Genomic DNA, 20,638 nt, shown 5'->3' with positions numbered 1-20,638 from the left:
CCTATCTAGAATACCTGTGATAGTTCACCGAATAACGTGTATACCAACTTCCTTTACTATTCCCTGAAAATTCCATTTGCACTTCAGTATGCAAACTGCTTACCTTGCCTCAGTACTCTGAGAGACCTAGGGCCAGCTTGTACATCATTAGTGTCAGTTACTATGTTCCATTTCCCAGCCATTATCAACATACCTTCTGAGAATGATAAAATTTCCCCCAACATTTCACTTATTTTTTGCCATGAGGCCACCAATGGCACATAGACTAATGCAAATGTCAGTTTTTGCCCCCTTAACTAACTTTTTATTTCAACAAGCCTGCCTTCCTTCTCCGGTAGTTTCTCCTTCAGTTTGAGCACTGCCTCCCTTTTCCATAGAATGGCTACCCCTATCTTTCTAGTGTCTTGATATGTAGCTGCTACCACCACTTCATACTGCTCTTTTCAATGTCTTCTCACTTCATTTTCCTTCAAAGGTGTACTCTGTAGGCAGATAAAATTTGGGTCTACCAGACCATTAATATTCCAGGAAAGTTAGAGTCTCTCCATCATTTATGTTCTAAATTGTTTTCTGCTCACTACTCAGTGCCACTTTGAAAGCTACATGAAGAGTCTTAACCTCTTTCAGTTTCCCCTTACCCAGCACTTTAATCATAAATCTCCAGTTCAAGGCCTGGTCATATCCTGGCTTACTCTAGGCCTTCTCCATAATATTAGTTTCAGTATATAGTCATGCCTATCAAGCTGCCTCCCAAGAAATTCTTTGCCAGTGCCTCTCAATTACACCCCCTGCCCATCATCGCACCACATAACAGATGCATTGTCACATCATTTATCTTTCGTGCTATGTATAGGTTCATAGATTAGTACTAGGCTAACTGCCCTTATGGGCCATTTTAAACCTAGCCAATTACCCCATGTGAGAATCAAACCCTGTGCCTTGTGTTTGTAAGGTAACCACTTTAACCATTATGCCAACCTTCCACCCTATGCCGAAAACCAAAACCAACCAATTTGAAATTAGGGATTATATTCAGTACAGTAATTTGCACAATTAAAGTTTTAATAACATTTTTGTTTCCCAGACTATTATGCTCAAGTCTTTGTATATATAATCAGTTTCCTGTTGAATTACCTTTGAGGTAGGTGTTGGTTTAAAGTTGCTATTCTGCCCAGGCTGCAAAGGGCAATGACTCAATATGCTTACCAGAAATCTAATCATCATCAAAGGCTCTTCCCATTATCCCTTTGTTAATTAAGCCAGCCACAACTTTCCCCTTATATAGTAACTTGAACATATATTCTGATAATAATTTTGAACAACTGAAAAAAAACTTTTAAACTTAAGACTAGACATCAAATTCGATTAAAATGCCATTTCAGATATACTGTAAAGTATTATTACTTACAGCTTTCCAGTTTCAAGCCAGCATAGGTCCTAAGAGTAATCCTATACAAGGATACTTATACCTCTCAAAAAAAAATGAAGAAACTTTAAAAAGTGGCACAATCACTTAGTTAATTTTGCCTTATTGCCCATTGTCTTTATCCTGAAATCTCCTCTGAAAAAGAGAGAATGAGCCGTGTGCAGTCTTTTATTTCTGTCTGCATCCCACTGGTTCCTTCTCATGTCTTCCTTTGAATATCCTGATGCCTTCTTTTCACCTCTTTTAGATGACCAATCCTGAACTACAGGAGTTGTGTCCTGAGGATCTAAAAAGTTCTTGGCACTAAATGGGGAAGAAAACCTTGAAAAAGGCTGGATAAAGCATCTAGAATATTAATTTACAGTCTCTACAAAGATGAACTACTGGTGTAAACTTTGGTCTTCTACACCAAACATTCACACTGCAATCTTGTTCACAGAAAACCTTGAATCATCACAGAACATTTTCTTCCTTGGAGCCCACAGAAGGGATATCACCCTCTCTTAAAACAAGTATATCACAAAAAGCACTATCAATAACCTCAGTTTCTTCAACAATGAGGGTGTGGAAGGGGTATCCTGGAACACTTTATGTGCCCATTCCAAAAGTATATCCTTCTCCTCAGTCTTGTCCATGATACTAACCACTTTCTGCAAAATGATAAAGAATCCCTAGCTTCAGTGCATTCTGGGATTTCAATCAAATGCTAATTGTTCCCTTTGGCTCAGTCTTCTAGCTCTGCCATCCTGGATTCCAGCATTTTGACATGGTTATCTCTTACCAGGGTTCTTTTAATCTCAACATCTTTTTGCAGCACTGTGACAGTGTCCAAGTGGCAGGAAAGAACTGATTCAGTCTCCTTCATTCTATCCTCCGACAGCTTGGCTTATTTGCCCCATTTCTTTTCAAGGTGAGCCAGCTTCTGGAGGATTAACTCTATCTCCTGCATGGTCTCTCCCTGCATTTCTCTTTTTTTTATTATTTCCATGATGGAAGTTAGCTAAGAGATCAGTTTAATTCACTGTTAGCATCTTAGTACTGTTTTACCTCTTCCTTCCTCTTAAATGGACTTTTTTTCTATTTCATACAAGCAGTGCTTTAACAATAAAGATGAATGGAATATGATTTTCACATGGCTGGCTCTCTATTTCATTTTTTTTAAATTGCACTCAGTAGTATGAGGTACCCCAGTTCTCAGAATTTCAACAGCAGTCCACCATACCAGTAGTCCCCAGATGGATAGTATTTTTTGAGAATTTTTTTCTTTCTTTCTTTTTCTTTACCCGGGTAGTAGACTGATCCCAGATGGACTTATTTCAATTACTGCATTGTATTGTTTTAAGATGGTTACGTATTACGATTCTTTTCAAACTTTTGTGGATCTTTGTCACATACTTTAAGTACTAACAGAGATTCAGTTTTTTTTGTTTTTTTATGTGGATCTTATTTATGGGAGATGGCATAAGTGAGGACAAGATGGTATGACCAGGTCTTATGATATGCTGTTTTGGAATGTGCTGGGCTGAGGGAAATGCTCAGTAAATAAATATTAACCTGAGCAAAAATAGTAGTATTTGCATTAACCTTATAATGAGCTGTCTCAGCAATCAAAATTAATGCCATGTTAAAATAAAATAAAAAAGTACTTAGGCACCTCAGTTTAAATACTTTGTACATTTAATGAACTGCTGAAATAATGCCTCTGCAGTAAACAAAAACGACCCCCAAACGAACCTTCAGATGTAGACTGTGTTACTAATCAGTTATACGTCCTTTCCCACCCTCCAACATAGTAATATGTCTTGGTTTTCAAAGTCTTGGAATGTTACTATGTGACATAAATACTCAAGTAAGATATTTAGAAACCAACTAATGTCAGTGTTTTATGACTTCCCTTCACTTTGGACCACAACTGTTAGGGGATAGGAATATACGTTTTGCTTTATTTTTTCTCTCTCTTGCAATTATTTTTCCACAAGTGGATTTCAATTGCAGGGGCAGATATTAGGAATCTGTGGGCAATGTAAATGAAACTTACTGCCCAGAAAAATGAAAACATCTATTATTTATTTATTTATTTTATGCAGACAGACTTGTAATTGTGACCACATGTATTGTTATAACAGACTAATTTTCTGAATGCAGGCAACTACTGGTAGTTAATACAGGAGAAATCTGTTGATGTACTGAGTGCTGATACTAAAGTGTTAGACCAAATCTTTAAGATTTGGGGTTGTGGTATGTAAATGAGGGATTCTGATATTAGAATGCTTGCTGTAGACCCAGTTCACAAAGGGTTAGTGGAATTAAGCTATCCTTGTTTCCGCTGATTGGCAGTCTCTGACAAGTTTTTCCTGACTTAAACCTAAGAATGGTGCATCTGTAAATGGAGAACATTTCACCAGTGGAACTGACAGCAATAGTGAAGGATAGTTCTGCTGGACTTTGAAAAGCATCTAGGGGAGCTGCCTGGAGCTGAGAAAGAACATCAGAATAGCTGTACAAATTTTGGATGGTTTCAAGCTGCTGTTGAATTCCTTGAATTAATAGTATAGCCATGAGAATTTGAGATTGAATTGGAGTAAACACTAAACAGAGTGATAATGTGAAGAAACTAAAATGAACTGAACTTTTATAGCGGCTATGAAAATAGTCATTGCTAAAGGAATGAAATGTTAGTATCTTATGTTTCTTTTTTGCTGAGTGAAAACAATTCTTCTAGTAAGTTCCTATTTTAAATAAAGAATCGCCACTTTGCGTGAGTAAAGACCAAACATCACTGTAGTTTGGAGGAACTAAAGTAAAATAAACAGATAATGTGGCTGTACAAATTGCCACTATTAAAAGGCTATGATGTCAGTTACTATGTTTATATTTCCTTTTCTCTATGTAAAAGCAATTCTTATATTAAGTTCCTGTTCTAATGAAGGAATGAATTGTACTGAAATAAAGGCATTATAGAAAGACTTTGAGTGCATATGTTTACAACCTTACAGGGCTGAAATTGTGAGCTTGGCTAATATCCCGGTACAGGGTGCCAGCCTGGTTATATCTATAAAGAACAGGGGCATTTTGGCACACATTCTCATACCTGTGAGTATCTCTGCAACATCTTTATTTAAAGTGTAAGAAATTCTTAACACCTTGATACAGACTAATTGAAAATTAATTAACAACCAGCTTGTTTTACAACAAGACTATGTTGGGAAATGATAAATCCATCCATCCATCCATCCATCCATCCATCCATCCAACCATCCACAACCCCTTTTCCCATTTTAGCACATGGAGTTGGGGTGTCACTTGAACAGTGACAATCATCTAGAGCCAAGGTTCACAGTACTGGGTGGTTAGCCCTGTTGTGGTGCAAAATGGTGGATACTAAGCAAGAAGGTGTTGCTGTTCAAACCTGAAATATAACTTTGTTAAGTGAGTGCATCATTGGTGACATTCATGCTCAGCCTGCTGCTAGTGTTAAATTAATAATGTGGGCTTGCCATATTTTCCAGAAAATGGCACAAACTTGCCTGTCAGAGCATGTCTGCTGACCATTGTGCAACTACCAGAAAGGAGGGGGATGACTAGCAAGTTAACTGGCTACCATGGTGGCTTATTCTTCTGCAGACAACCTAAGAATTCATACCTGACCATCTCAGTTAACTATATGGAATTGGAAATTGAAACCTTGGATCAATTTAGGGTGAGCACCATCATAAAAACTTAACATTTGCAAATGTAGACTTTTTAAACCAGAAAACCCATAACATATTGGATACATGGCATACTACATTTATCTAATTACCTAAAAGGTACGTTCAGCCTGAGAAAATCTCAGTCGTTCATGTTGTGGAGTTAACAGTAATGGTAATTTAATTGTAGGAAGAACCAAATACTGCCTGAAAGCCCATGAGGCAGACTAGGCTGCAGCTGCAGAAGTCCATTACTAGATATGTTCCATGCTGTGCTGGGGGGAGGATGTCTTTCCACTTCCTCTAGGGAAGAAAATATTACTCGTCTATCCTAGCTATATTTGTTTAAGGATGCATCCAAGAATTTTGGATGCAAGTTCCTACTGAAAAGTCATCCATCACTGTAACAACCCCTTTTTGTAACATGTTTACTTCCATGACCAGTATTAACTGCCAAAGCTGCTGTTTCTGAATTCTGTCTTTGGGGAATACCTAAGGGATCCTGTCTTCTAGAAATGGCCACCTGGACTCATAAACTTTTCCTTCATTTTTTCTGATGGTATGGCTCATCTAGAAAGCCAAACAACACATGTCCAAAGTAAGTCTTCTAGCTCCGTTTTGGTCTAAACAAACTTTCCTTCCCCTGATCATGCATTTTCTTTTAGAAAAATTCTTTGTATTTGTCTTTTTAGGATGGTACTCTCCCATCCCGTTAGTAAACTCCACCTAGACTTCCCGTCTCTATATCTAACCACATTCTCTACTTCCATTTAGAACCAATAGCCCTGCTTTTACCATCTAGGGTAGATCACATCTGTGCATCCTTCCATAAACCTAATATTAGGAAGGCTTACAAAAGCAACTGGACACATTGTTTCTATATGGATTACATTGAAAGGTCTTGAGCCTTTTACAGCCTTTATAGCTCCCTTGTTTGATTATCTTTTCATAAATCATTGGATATGGACTTGGCTATTCCTCACTTAAGGTAATTTAACAATCATTTCCAACTTTCAGAGGCACACATTCTTTTCCATTAATTTCTGCAAAAGTATGTAAAGCCTTTTTGAGGAGTATCTTTTCCCGAGATCACCTAAATATCTGACTCTCCCACGAGATCTCTTTTATATGCTGTAAAAGTTTAGTGTTCCCCACTTTGTCAGTATTGTCACTGTATTTAAATTATTTGTCTTTGAAAAGGCTTTTTCTTCAAGCCAGCACATTTCTCACTTTTTTTGACCAACATCAAGTAGAACAAAATTGTTTGTCTCAGAATATAGTTTTCCTTGTTGCCAGCATATGGTTTAAGGAATTTTGGAGTTGCAGGCTCTGTTAGTGGAATCTTCTTATCTGACTTTTTGTAAGGATAGTTTGTTGAAAGGGACAATTTTTTTCTTTGGTGACCAGGGCTGCTGTTATGACTAGTCTCAGCCATTTTATCCATTCATCTCGTTTCTTTCACATATACTCTAACACAGACAAATACTGTTTTACTTTTATGGATGTGTGTAGACAACATTTTTTTCTGTGTAGACAAACCCAAATCTATCAGAAAAATTTTCAGTTCTTCATTTTTTTTAGTAAGAATCTTCAATGCAAACTACGCAGAGAGACCTTAGCTAAATAACTAACAGATTGTACCAAGTTTTCAGTGACAAATGCATTAGTCATGCTGGTAATAAGGTTTATAGGACATACAAGACAACTGAGTCACATGGTCATTCACTCCTTGCCAATACCCACCATCATGCTGTATCATGCTGTATCCCCCTTCTCAGAAAGCTCAAAGAAGGTTAATCTTGGAGTAAATTTATGGCTAGCTATTAAATCAACCAAGCTTAATATGAAGGATGCTAGAATGTCACTTTATTTAACTTGCAGGGGGAGGAAATTTGCTGTCTAGTACATTTTTTTGTGCTGGTGGTGATTTGAATTTGTGGGGCGGCCACAATGGTGCAAAGGTTAGCGTTGCTGCCTCACAGCAAAAGGTTCTCTGGTTCAATTCATGGCTGGGGTGCCTTCTGTGTGGAGTCTGCATTTCCTCCCTGTGGTCATGTGGGTTTCCTCCAGGTGTTCCGGTTTACTCCCACATCCCAAAGACATGCAGTAGGTGGATTGGACACTCTAAATTGGCCCTAGGTGTGAGTGTGTGCGTGTGTATGACTTCTGTGGAAGGTTGGGCGCCGGGCTGGCAACTTGACACCGTAAAACTCCACTGCCAATCATGAGAGGACAGATGATTCGCTGTGGCAACCCCTAACCGGGAAAAGCCAGAAGAAGAAGGTGGTGATTTGAATTTGTAGTTATATTATTAGTGGAGTTATTCATCTTGCAGAAATACAGGCAATCCTGGAGGATGGGGTCCCTAATGGTGCAAAATGCAAGGAATAAATCACCCCACAACAGCCTATAAGAAGCCGAGTCCTTTGTACTTTAAGTCTTTTTTAGTAGCTTAAAAACTTTAGGCCAATGTGCTTCTTGGCTAGGAACCTCTGGGGCCTTTCCAGTTGCTTAATACTTTTAGAAAGGTACATCCTGTTGTACTGAATAATTAGTGTACTTCATGGCCCTGTGATGCAGAGGAATAAAGTGTTTTCTGCACCCCCGATGACTCATGTTCAATTAGTGGCATGGGTGCTGGAAGGGCCGCAGGGGGAAGATGGAAGTGAGTGGCTGATACTGGTTTTCCTACCCTAGGAGTGGGAGCGAGGCAGACTAGGCTTGCTGTAATATGCTGTGTATAAGCTTGGCCAGATCTGTGCTGAATACATGGTGAGCTGCTTAGTTGGTACGTTAATGCATGTACAGACAAACTCATGCACCTAGTGAGGGTAGCAATTGTGGAGCTGATAAAGCTGCTTTGAGCAGCAATATGTGCTGCACAAGTGTCCTCAAACCCCTCACCAGATATTTTTGAGCCCAGGAGAGGCTAATGTGGGTTTGATAAACCCAGTGAAGGAGGAGAGCAGAGGAACTGGTGGCAACTGATGGTCAGTTGCTGGTGGAGGAAATAATTGATCTAATTAGGGATGCATATAGAGGGATGATAGCATTTTTTTCACTTGTACGATATGCCTTAGAGTTGTGTGAAACAGAAGGATTCTCTGACTATTCTTACTAAATGGTAGTTGAATAAAAGGGAATTATTGAAATAGGTTTGAAGATTCCTGACTAAGTTATCATTTTGGAGTAGTGAGTTTACCAGTACTGTACACTGAGGAAAACAGTTATTTACCAAATGTGACAATACTACACTTTTCTGGATTTAATTTTAGGCCTTTTTTGTGCATTACTTGAATGTGTGGAATAGTTCATGCTGTAATGAATTTGTATCAAAAGAAGATTTGGCAATAACACCCAATTTGCACTCATCTGCAAACTTAAACAAAAGATCTTCATTCTGATTTGGATATCAGAAAAGTAGAAGCCAAAAAAGTGCAGTCTCATTCTTGCACTCTGGGGCAAATCACTAATTACGTACATACCTAGTAATATGCCCTGGGGCAAATAATTAGTTACTTTCATACTTTCCAAGGCTATACCTGCTACCATAACTGTGTGGGTTCTACCTTTCAGCCAGTTGGCTATATACCTTATCAGTCATTGATCTGCTTTTAATGCACTTTTTTATTACCAACGTCAGCAAGGGATTTAATATTAAATGCTTTTGCCAGACTTGAATAAGCTATGTGAATAGAATGATTGCTGTCTACAGCTTTGCAACCTTCTCAAAGATGTTAATTAAAATCACTAGGCATGATCTCTCTTTGACAAAGCCAAGCTGATATGAGTCTAGCATGATAAGGTTTTAATATTGTACTTTAGGTCTAATATGGTATAGTCCATAGCTTTGCAAATCAGACTAGTTAGGTTAATGGTTCTATACTTTCCCAGGTTCATAGTAGGGCCATTCTTGTGTAGGAACATCAATTCTGCAATTTCCCATGCTTCAAGGACAAATCCTGTAGCTAATTTAGATTAAACTATTTAAAGAAGAGTTCCACAAGGGCATGTTTGATGCTATTTATTATTAGGCAACCGGGTAGATTATCAAGTCCCATGGAAGTGGTATTTTAAGTTTTAGAGGGCTACGTCAGTACTTGTGGTGTGAAGAATTCATGAATTTGTGGAATCAAAATAGTTGTCTCAGGGTAAAGTTTTTTGCTAAATTCCTCTATTAGTAAGCTTGCTGTGTCTACTGAGTCTGAGTGGGTGGTGCCATTTTGGATAGGTTCGGAACACTATCTGGTATTATTTTATTAGCTTCTAATGTGATGAAGAAGGGCTTATAACTGTTATTGGTTTCAGAAGCTAATTTAATGTTATTATTTGCCTGACTAGCCTTGATAATAGCTTTTGGCTCTTGACCCAGTCTTTAATATGAAAAATTTTAGATCTGTTGTATGATGTAATACATTTTTATTTCATGTTACAGAGTTTATTTATGTTGATGAACCACTAGGTTGATTTGTTCTTAGAGTTTCCATTATATTTTGCTTTAGTAAGGTTGGCCAAGTCTAGGTCCTTATCTATGTAGGAATATATCTCCTTTGTATAAATATATAAATAGCAGCTGTGTTGATGTCAAGTTTGGTTATGTTACAAATGAATTTGGAGGGCTTGTCATAGAGTTTGAAGAATTTTGTCCATATGAAACCCTTACATTCAGAATTATTGACTGCAGGGGACTTAGATATTTTAAAACAGGAAGTTACAAGTCTATTTTCAGACTTAACCAGGGATGAAGAAGCTATAAGGATGGTGAATGCAGTGGATATATTAGTTAAGACCAGGTCAAGACTATTCTGTTCTCTAATTGGTTTGCTAACTGTCTGTTCCAATAATTTCTTTTATTTATTAAGTCTAAGAGTCTATGGGCTAAAACAAATTTGAAGGTTTAGATGCTGTAGTCTATTGGGAGGTAGTTGAAATCTCCCATCATAAAAGCATGTTTAGTAACAGGTAGTTTTTCATGTACATTTAGTAATCTTATATATGGTCATTAGCAGACATAGAAGGTATAAGTTGTCAGTTTGTCTTGTTCAGTGTAGTGTTGGAATTCAATGAGTTCACTTTGTGAGTCTTTGAGAATGTAGAGGTGCTGTGTTCCTTGACAGATATGGAAATGTCATTACAGTTTCCATCAGGACTGAATGCATGGTAGTTACAAAACAAAGGTATGGAAAGAATGCCAACTTTACACTGAAATCAAGTCTCAGTGACCACACAAACATATGTGTTCAAGTTGCAGGAGATCCTCAAGATCATTTTTTTTCATTAAGACTTCTGGCATTGAAAAGATTTAGCGTGATATTGTCCAGTTTAGGAGAGGTGTAGCAAGCATTTCTGGTGCCTGGTGCCATCCCTCAATCTGGCACCCTCTTCAGCTTTAAGTTGAGAAGCAAAAAAAAAAAGTCTTTACTCCAATCTGGTGCTCTTTGTATAAGGAGGAAGCCAGGGCCTCTCTTCCACATTTATGCTCCTAATCTAAAGCAAACTGCATTTATAACAAGCAACTGCTACAGTCTATTCCACAGGAAGAGCACTAATGCTCTTCAGTTTTAAACACAAATGCAATACCGGGATACTGGCATTCATTTCTGAATGCCAGTAATCGGTAATGCACTTGCACTGAAGGCCAATGTGCATCTGCTGATCAACCCCTAATACTTTGCATCTGCTACACAAGGAAGTCTATTAGCTGGACTCTGCCTAGAAAAAGACACTATGTGAGCAATAAGAGCTTTAGCCAGCAAAAAGAATCCATGAATTGAGAGGTGTAAGCCATTACTGGCAAAGGAAATTGAACCGTCAGTTATCTTATCCCATCGTGATACCTGCTGAAACCTCCTAGAATGATGCCAATTGCAAAGTCAATTGTTAAAACCATTCATCTTTTTTTTGTATAAAATTAGCATTCTGAGTGAAGGCAAGATTCCACTCAAGGCCAGGGCCTTGCCTGCACTGGGCACATGCATTTTTTTTTTATTTGTTTAATTTTAAATTTGTGAACTGGGCTAGATCACAAAGCCATACAACATGTATGTCTGCGTGTGCATCAAGTTATTCATACCCACATGGGCTACTTCTAGGTCATAGTCATATTTGTCTAAAGTAAACTATGGGCATGATTCTGAAAGAGAACCCTGTGGTCATGGAAACTCTTGTGGCCAGATTTAGCAATTTCTGTCATTGCAGAAATGTGATTCAGAGATATGTTAGCTGCAGTCAGGAAAGACAACTAATCTGCATGTCTTTGAATAACATGCTGTTACTGCTAGTGCTAATCAATACTTTCCTGAAGTAATCAACTCAAATGGCCCAGGCATTAAATTTGCACAGGTACTCCCTCCCATTCATTCTTTTACATGCATATCAGCATTCAAACAAACACGTATTCACACACATACAAACACACACACACACACAGACACACACACACACACACACACACACACACACACACACACACACACACACAGACACACACACACACACACACACACACACACACACACACACACACACACACACACACACACACACACACATTTCACCACCATACCTCTTACCTGTCCCTAATGTAGCCTTTTTTTTCTTGACCCTCGTAAATCACACATGATTGCAGTCAGTCAATAATGGCATATTTTAGAGTTTCATTCTTATTATTATTCAGAAGCTGCATTGTGATGCTAGGCCTGTTACTGCATTAGGCCTGTTTTTCTGTTGAGTACTCAGTCCCTGGTGTCATCTACTATTCCTCCCAGCTTTGTCCAGAAGTCTTGAGCATGGCTGTTTAGAGGTACGGCAGCCCACCCACACTGACAGACCTGCATCCCTCTCAGCTCTCCTCACTTTTTCAGAACCCTCCCTAACTTTGCCTCTTATACTTGCCTTGTCCCTCTTAACTCACTGACCACTACAGTCAGTCAGTAATATCAGACACTTGGATTTCATGCAGATCGATGGTGTACAACATCACGGTCATAAAAACAGACTGCACAGCTGTCCCTGTTCTCTATATGTTATAGACTGGTTAAAGGAGCCATTTGTGTGAACAGATTTATAAGCAGTGTTGAACTATCAGTTAACTTGGTTCTTGAATTTACTCAGCTCTGTCAGGGTACTACAAATAACAGCTTTTTTGTAAATATGTCAACTTGGAATTCCACAATGGGGAATAGTCCTTTCACCACAGGGCTGGGAAACTGAGGAATGATTTCCTTGCAGAGGTCAGACAGGCATGTAGTCTTGACAAGTTTAAAATAATTATTGACAGTTGTTTTGGGGACAGATTCTTTAGTATTTACTAATAATTGGCAGTTTCATTTATGGTCTCTGAGTTTGATATCTACTGAACATCAAACACTGAAAATTATGCAGGACTTTGTAAACAACTTACAGTATCTCAGTAACCATACAGTGACCACTCAAACTACATACATAATGTCAGAAGTGTTTTGCTTGTCCATCTGTGAGCTTCAATATGAGGCTATGCAGTTCTAGCTGCGTTACTTGGCTGTTGAGTTATTTAGAAAAAAATATGAAAACTGTGACAATATAAAGAAATAGTACATGGATAACAATTAATATCTGTATAGGAGCACTAAATAGTCCAATTGTGCTGACCATTATTTAAGTTTTAAGAGGAAATCCTTCAATAGCTTGTATGTGGCATGGTTTTCCAATTATTAATGTAAATATGAACTATATGCCTAGAGGCATAAATACCTTGAAGTGTCAACCAGCTGTAATGAGTTTGAAGATAACAACAGCACTATGAGGCACATATCAAATCCAAGTTGGTTCCCTGCAGAGAATGTCAGAGATTCAGTTACAGTGTTTGTTGCTGGTGGACACTCTTCCTACCTCCTGAAGCAGGCAGATTATCCCCGGGATTCAGTAAGGTTCCGTGCAGGAATAGCTTATTCCTGCATGGAAACGACCATTTAAGAGCAGCACGGCAGTCCGCCATGCATAGTAATGAAGGCGCGTTGCCTCTGCTCCTAAATGGACATGGAGCATGGATGAGTGTAGGGTGTGTGTCTGAGAGCAGATCTCTCACAATACACATGCCTCTGCACTCAAGAATTGCCTGAGCGTGAATGCTCATAGGGGGATGCATACCTCCTAACTGTACAGATCTTCACAGAATGTCCAGATTTTCCACTCATACATTTGGCCTGTACCCCATTTGTCCTGGCAAATCACTGGGATGATCTCAGGATTGAAGTCATGAAATAATGGTATACATTTGAGTGTCAGACACCAAATCCTGTAGAAAAGTTATATTAAAACAAAGCCTGTTACTCTAGCAACTTACTTAAGTTTATAAGAGCAATATTTAAAATATGTCCCCAGTTGTACCTCATTTTGTCAAGCTTTGTCCAGATATTTTGCATGAAGAGGTTGAGAGGTATGGGGGTTTGCTAGGATGTCTGCCAAATGTGCAGATGCATGCAGAAATCCACAACAATAAGTGTAATCTGTCCCTTCCTAGAGAAAATAACACTAGAATTTGTTTTATCAAACAGATTAAATTTAACCGTAGGTGCATGGCTTTGCCCATTGTTTAGCTATGCATACTGTAGCTTAAATAGCACAAGATGATAAATAGCAAGATACATTCACTTGAAGCAGTACTGCAACAGTGTAGTGGTCAGAGCATTCGCTTTGCAAGCAGTCATTCCTGGTTCGATCCTCACTATAGTAAATTCCATTTTCCATGTGAAAGCAATTCATGAAATTTTGTTTTTGCTGTATAACCTGCTAAATAACATATATTTGTGAAATGGAGTACTGCATTAAGTGCAGATGTGAGGTGTCATTGTAATAATGTGGTAAAATCCACAGATAAACACAAGTGCCCCATACAGTATACGTACACATGAATCAGGGATACTAAACAAAGTTATAATGTGTAATAAATGATAAATCCATGCCATACAATAAATAGTGTAAAATATGTATAGAGTATCCAAATCTAATACTTTCCCAAGACCCATGTTTCATTTATTTCTAAATTAGTGCAGGGGTAAGTGGGAGTAAGCACTTTTAAGCAGTAGTAAGTGGGTTTAATCCTGTTTGCACAGGGGTAAGCAATGCGCACACAGGTTAGGCAATTTTGAGCTAACTATCTGTAAGCATATTTATCTGGAAGTTAGCATTGGTTACCGTTGCACAATCCCATGCAAACCCGCTTAGAACTGCTTAAGAGTGCCTTAATCACTCTGTATCCAACAGCCCCTGTTCTGCCCAGCAACAAAATAAACAGGCCTTGCAGATCTTAATCCCAGGACCCTATACACTATAGTCACAGCAGTTAACCAGTAAGCCATCACAGCTGTACATAATATTGAGGTATACCCAAACAGATCCTTACTACAGCAAAATCACAATTTACACGTGAAAAGAATCTATAAACGTATAAAAGTTTTATGTTGTATAATCTACTACATAACATATATATATATATATATACATATATATATATATATATATATATATATATATATATATATATATATATATGAACTGGAGTACTGCATTAAGTCCAGATGTGAGGTGTCAATGTAATAAAGTGGTGAAACCCCCCAATAAACACAAATACCTCATACAGTATACATATACATGAATCATGGATACTAAACAAATATATAACATGTAATGAATGATAAATCAATGCCAAATAGCAAATAGTGTGCAAATTTAAAAATAAGCAACGCTAAGCATTGCACACCTCTGCTTACAAGGTGTAAGCAATGCGTAGCCCAGCTAAAGCGATTTGCCCATTGGTATATCCCTTTAAGCAATGCCAATTTTAGGTAAGCAGGTTTGCCCATAGCTTAGCATTTTCAAAACCATCCAATCATGGCAAAGTGCAGGAAATCGGCCATATTTAAACCCATAGGCAAGAATACATCTCATAACTGGTTGCAGCTTCCTCCTGTAGGCACTATGACTGGTGTCGGAGAAAGATCGCACTTCCGGGCGCAGCGCTGGGGCATCCAGGAGTCCAGGGTTATGGCAGGACTCCTGGTAAAAGACCATGAAGAGAGACTGCTGCAGGGCCAGTACCAGGGTTCCCAATATAAAGCAGAAGCCTGGGACCATCTTGCCCATGACCTCATCAGTACCACTGGCATCCCTCAAACTGGTGAGCATGTCAGGCATCACTATGCTGACCTGAAACGGTGGAAGAGGGAGCTCTTGGATCAGTGGATCCAAGAAGCTAGGCAAGGCGATGTCCCAGCAGTGTGTAAGTACTCATTCTACTACCTGTTTAATCATTCCTCTTATGTCTTTGACAGCGGTAACAGAGTGGGCTGTGAATCAGGAAGCCCATGCCTATAGACTGCACAGATTACGTCTTGAGGCAGGTTAGTAATAATCTTGCATGTACTGTCATAAGAAATAAATCTAAATGTAGTAGAAAGTTAATTGCCAGTATAAAACCTGTATTGTGTATGGGATGTACTGAATAAACCAGACAATATGGCAGGAAGAGTCTCATATAGGTTGTATGTAAATAAAAGGGTAACAGCCTGGCAATAAAGGTCTAACTCCTGGACTGCTTGTGTTTATTCTGGTATCATATGGTAATGTACTGTTGCAATCTCTTAATAGTACTGTTGTATTAAGCATGTTACCCACACTGTGCTACATAAATAAAATGTGTAGGAATGTCTGTATGTGACTGTTGTAATCACAAGGTCATATTGTACAACTGAGGGAGACTTAGACAGAAAACAATGAAAAGATAGACAGCATAATCCAAATAGCACACTCATCTGAGACATAAACTGTTGTATTTTTAGCACACACAGACATGGTCTGAATCCTGTTAGTGGTAGTAAGGCAGAATCATACCACTCAACTGTACAGGTTTTGTCAGAAAGTTCAGATAATTGGCTTACATTTCCTGCCTGTCACCGTGTCCCCCTGGCAAATCAGTGGGATGATCCCAGAAGTTTAGGCAGCAAATAATGACATACAACTGATTGTCAGACATCATAACCGTCAGAAATATATCTATACGAACAAACCTGTCACTCTAGCAACTCACCAAAATGTTATGAGAGTAATATGCAAAGTATGTCCCATCTCTACCCCCATGTTGTGAAGCTATGAGTGAGATGTATGTGCATAATAATAACGTGGAATCTGGTAATATGTCTGCCAACATTCAGGTAGTGTTAACAAACATTCCCTCCACAGGTCTGTCAGATAAGAAAACTGTGCATTGAAATAAAAGATTGAAATCCTGGACTGGTACTGTTTAGTCTGGTATTGTATGGCATTGTTAGTGTTGCAGTTTCTCTGAATAATAATGTATTACTCATCACTGTCATCCACACTGTGCTACATAATAAAACTGTCTAGGAATCCCTGTATAAGAGTATTGTAATTACAAGGTCAGATTGTAAAACAACGGGAGACGTATAGACAGAAATTAGAGAAGAGATACACAGCAATATCTAAATAGCACACTCAACTGTAATGTACACTGTTTTATTTTTAGCAGACACGGCCATGGTTCGAGTCCTGGGAGTGGTAGCAAGCTGCATGCAGAATCATACCCCTCAACTGTATAGATTTGTTCAGAATGTCCAGATAATTGGCCCATATCTGCTGCCTATTACCCTGTCCCCCTGGCAAATCAGTGTGATAATCTCTGACATTTAGGCAGCATTTAATGACATATAACTGACTGTCAGACCTGTAAATATTCAGGAAATGTATATGACAACAAACCTGTCATTGTAGCAACTCACCAAAGGTTTATGAGGGCAATTGTCAAAATATGTCCCAGTTTCACCTGCATGTTGTCAAGACTTGCCCAGAGTGTGTGCAATAAGAGATTAAGAGGTATGTGCATAACATCAACCTGGAATCTGGGAATATGCGTAGAAACAGTCAGGTCCTGTTAACAAACAATACCTCCACAGGTATACCAGGTAAGAGGTGTATACTGCAGGTAAAACAGAGTTTACGTATATAGTCGTCTACAAACATACCACTGTCCAAACTAAGGCCATAGGGTAGTGTAATATACCTGTAAGGTACAGAGTACAGCACTAAGAATGTATTGAGAACTACAGGGATATACAAGTTGTTATTTAACATCTTTATCTCCCCCTCCCCCACCATAGCTGCAAGAATAATCTAAATACACAACTCAATGGCTATGTGTACAATTTAATCTACTGCTGGGACATATGTCCTATTGTTTGATAAATATTGAAATTTGTTTCTATGCATGTGCCATGCTGAAATACTCCCACATTGGTGGCATGCTGCCATCAATGTACCTGCATGCTGTTTTAATGGCCACTGTGGTTCCATATATGCATGTGTTCTGCTTGCTATGCAACTGTTCCATATCTGGTGTTTTGGGTTAATGGGAATATCTATGCATGCTGTTATACCTAATCCTGGAATGTGTTGACTATTACTAACCCACATATGTTTTAAAATTGAAACACCATAGCACGTTTGGGAAGGCCAGTCCAGCGAACCCACCTCTTCCACCTCATCTGGCCATGGCACTGGGCACCAGCACATCTGGGGCACACCCTGGGACCTCCTCGTCTGCTGGTCCTACACCACCTTTGGGTGGAACTGCCTCAGGGGATGGGGCTCACCCCCCTGGGAGTGGGCACGGACAGGAGACTGTCACCCATCGTCAAGTCTGGTGTCTGGTGTGTAGCGAGCTCTGCAGGGAGTTCAGAGATCAGCTATGCCAGCTTGAGGGCTGTGTGGCACATCTAGAGGGTCAGCCTGCCCCTCCTACCCAGCCCCACAGCACAACCATCTTTGGGTCCGTGAAGATGCAGTGGTGACTGCCCATGGTTGGGGACCTCAGTCCCACTGTTTCTATTTGGAGGCACATGGGCTTCTGACTTCCAAACACCCCTCCCCATCCAAGGTGTTTACCCCCCACATGTGATATACCACCCCTGTATGCTGTCTTGTCTGTCATGTCTGTCATCCTACCCAACCTACCTCCCCAAATATACCTACAATCCCTCCCCAACATCCCACTCTCACCTTAAAAAAAAGGGCAATCTGTTACCCAAAAAAATCTCGCCCTATACATAGCTGTCCATTTCGCACATGTGCCCACTGGACACGTAATCTGGTCTAATTGACTTCACAACATATTATTGCTGTCCTCACTCCTCTCTCAGGGGTTTGAGTGTCCATATCTACCTCCAAATCAGTGTATATGCACAGCTGTTGCTGTAGAAGAAATGGGTAGCTATGGACCTACCCTACACCCATCCTACACATCCCTAGCTATTTTCCCTACTGTCTTTCCCTCTTTCTGCCCCTTTTCACCACTTTCCTATCAACCCTTTTTCTTTTCTTTTAAAGAAATTATCATGGGGTAAGTGGGAGTAAGCACTTTTAAGCAGCAGTAAGCTGGTTTAATCCTGTTTGTGCGGGGTTATGCAATGCCTACACAGGATAAGGACTTTAGAGGCTGAGTGTAAAAATATTTAACCGGATGTTAGCATTGCTTACCATCACGCAAACCTGTGCAAACCTGCTTACAACTGCTTAAAAGTGCCTTAGTCACTCTGATTCCAACAGCCCTTGTTCTGCCCAGCAACAAAATAAACAGGTTTTGCAAGTCTCAAACCCAGAACCCTGCATACCATAGCCAAAGTGATTTACCATTAAGCCATACCAGGTATACATAACTCTGTTTTCTCAAACATATCATCCAGCACAGTCATTCAACAGTAGAGGAAATGTATTTATATATGTAGATGCATGTGTATGTGTGTGTGTATATATATATATATATATATATATATATATATATATATATTTATATGTCTACATATATATATATATATATATATGTCTCTCTCTCTCTCTATATATATATATATATATATATATATATATATATATATATGTAAACAGATATATATATATATATATATATATATATATATATATATACATATATATTTCTATAGATATATAAGAGAACACAACAAGTACATATATGACCAAAGGCACCATTAATGGGGATGAAGGGGACCAATTTAAATACCTCTTGTAATTATTGATATCATCCCCTTCTACACAGCCAAACAGATCTGCCTTGCAACACAGTACCAATAGTTGTAAGTCTCATACCCAGGACCCTACACAACATAGCTACAAGAAGTCAACAGTAATCCATCCCACCTGTACAATGTCAGGATGGTATCAATAACATATCAAGCAGAACAGTCTGTCAGTCTGTCTACCATACGGAATGTACAATGTGGAAGCAGTAAACATTCCAATGATACATATATACACACACATATATGCAGATACATATATATATAGAAGCATTGGTCTCTGTTAACTATGGACCATGGTACAGCTAAGAAAGTGGGTGCAACCACAAATTTTGTGTATAAGAATAATATTAATCTAAAAAGATTGTTATGTCAGGATAATAAGAAATCTTGTCAAATAATTAAGAATCCAGGTACATATCCATGCAGGAAATGTAGTTTTTGTCCTGTCATAAGTGTACAACAAGAGTTTATATGTCCTAACACTCCCTTTAGGTTTCAGCCGAGGTTCCATGCAGATTGTAATAGCACTCATTTGATTTACTTGGCTACTTGTGCTTCCTGTTCTTATTATATGAGTAAAACCACACAAAAACTAAAAGAACGGATTATAAGCATTTATATGAGATACATAAACACAGTGAAAATAATGCTTTATCAAAACATATAATGGTGCATCCAGGCCATCATTTTAATTTTAAAGTATTACAATTGGTACATGTTAACAGTAGAGGGGGCAGCATGAACAATACTCTAGAGCAAATAGAATTGCGGTGGATTCTACGATTGCAGGCACATAGGCTACCAGGAATTAATTGTACTGTTTAAAACCTGCTTTGAAAGCACACAGGTTAAAGTGAAGATATTTGTATATACCTCTTTAAGAGGCTAATTATACTTAATTGCTTTGATGTTGAATTGATTTTATGTATTTAAACAAGAGCCTTTTGCTCTAGTTTGTATTAAGACCTGAGGAAGCACTAGTGAAAGTGCTTGTCTTTTATCTCTTTTATGGTGTATTTTATTAAAATTGTATCAGCAGTGGTGGTTATCCAGCTATTTTTTTCTTTGCTTGTTCTTTGTTAGATATACATAACTCTGATGTTTTCTCAAACATATCATCCAGCACAGTCATTCAACAGTAGAGGAAATGTATTTATATATATAGATGTATGTGTATGTATGTATGCATGTATATATATATATATATATATATATATATATATATATATATATATATATATATATATATATATATATATATATATATATATATATATATATATATATATATATATAAAACAAACTATATGTTTACATCTAAAGATATATATATATATATGTCTACATATATACGTTTATATATATATAGCAATATATATATGTAAACATATATATATATATATATATATATATATATATATATATGTATGTATATA

The sequence above is a fragment of the Protopterus annectens genome, chromosome 3.part0 (genome assembly GCF_019279795.1).
Source record: "Protopterus annectens isolate FY-2018-M chromosome 3.part0, PAN1.0, whole genome shotgun sequence".
Classification (NCBI taxonomy): Eukaryota; Metazoa; Chordata; order Ceratodontiformes; family Protopteridae; genus Protopterus; species Protopterus annectens.
This window is presented reverse-complemented; position numbering follows the sequence as displayed.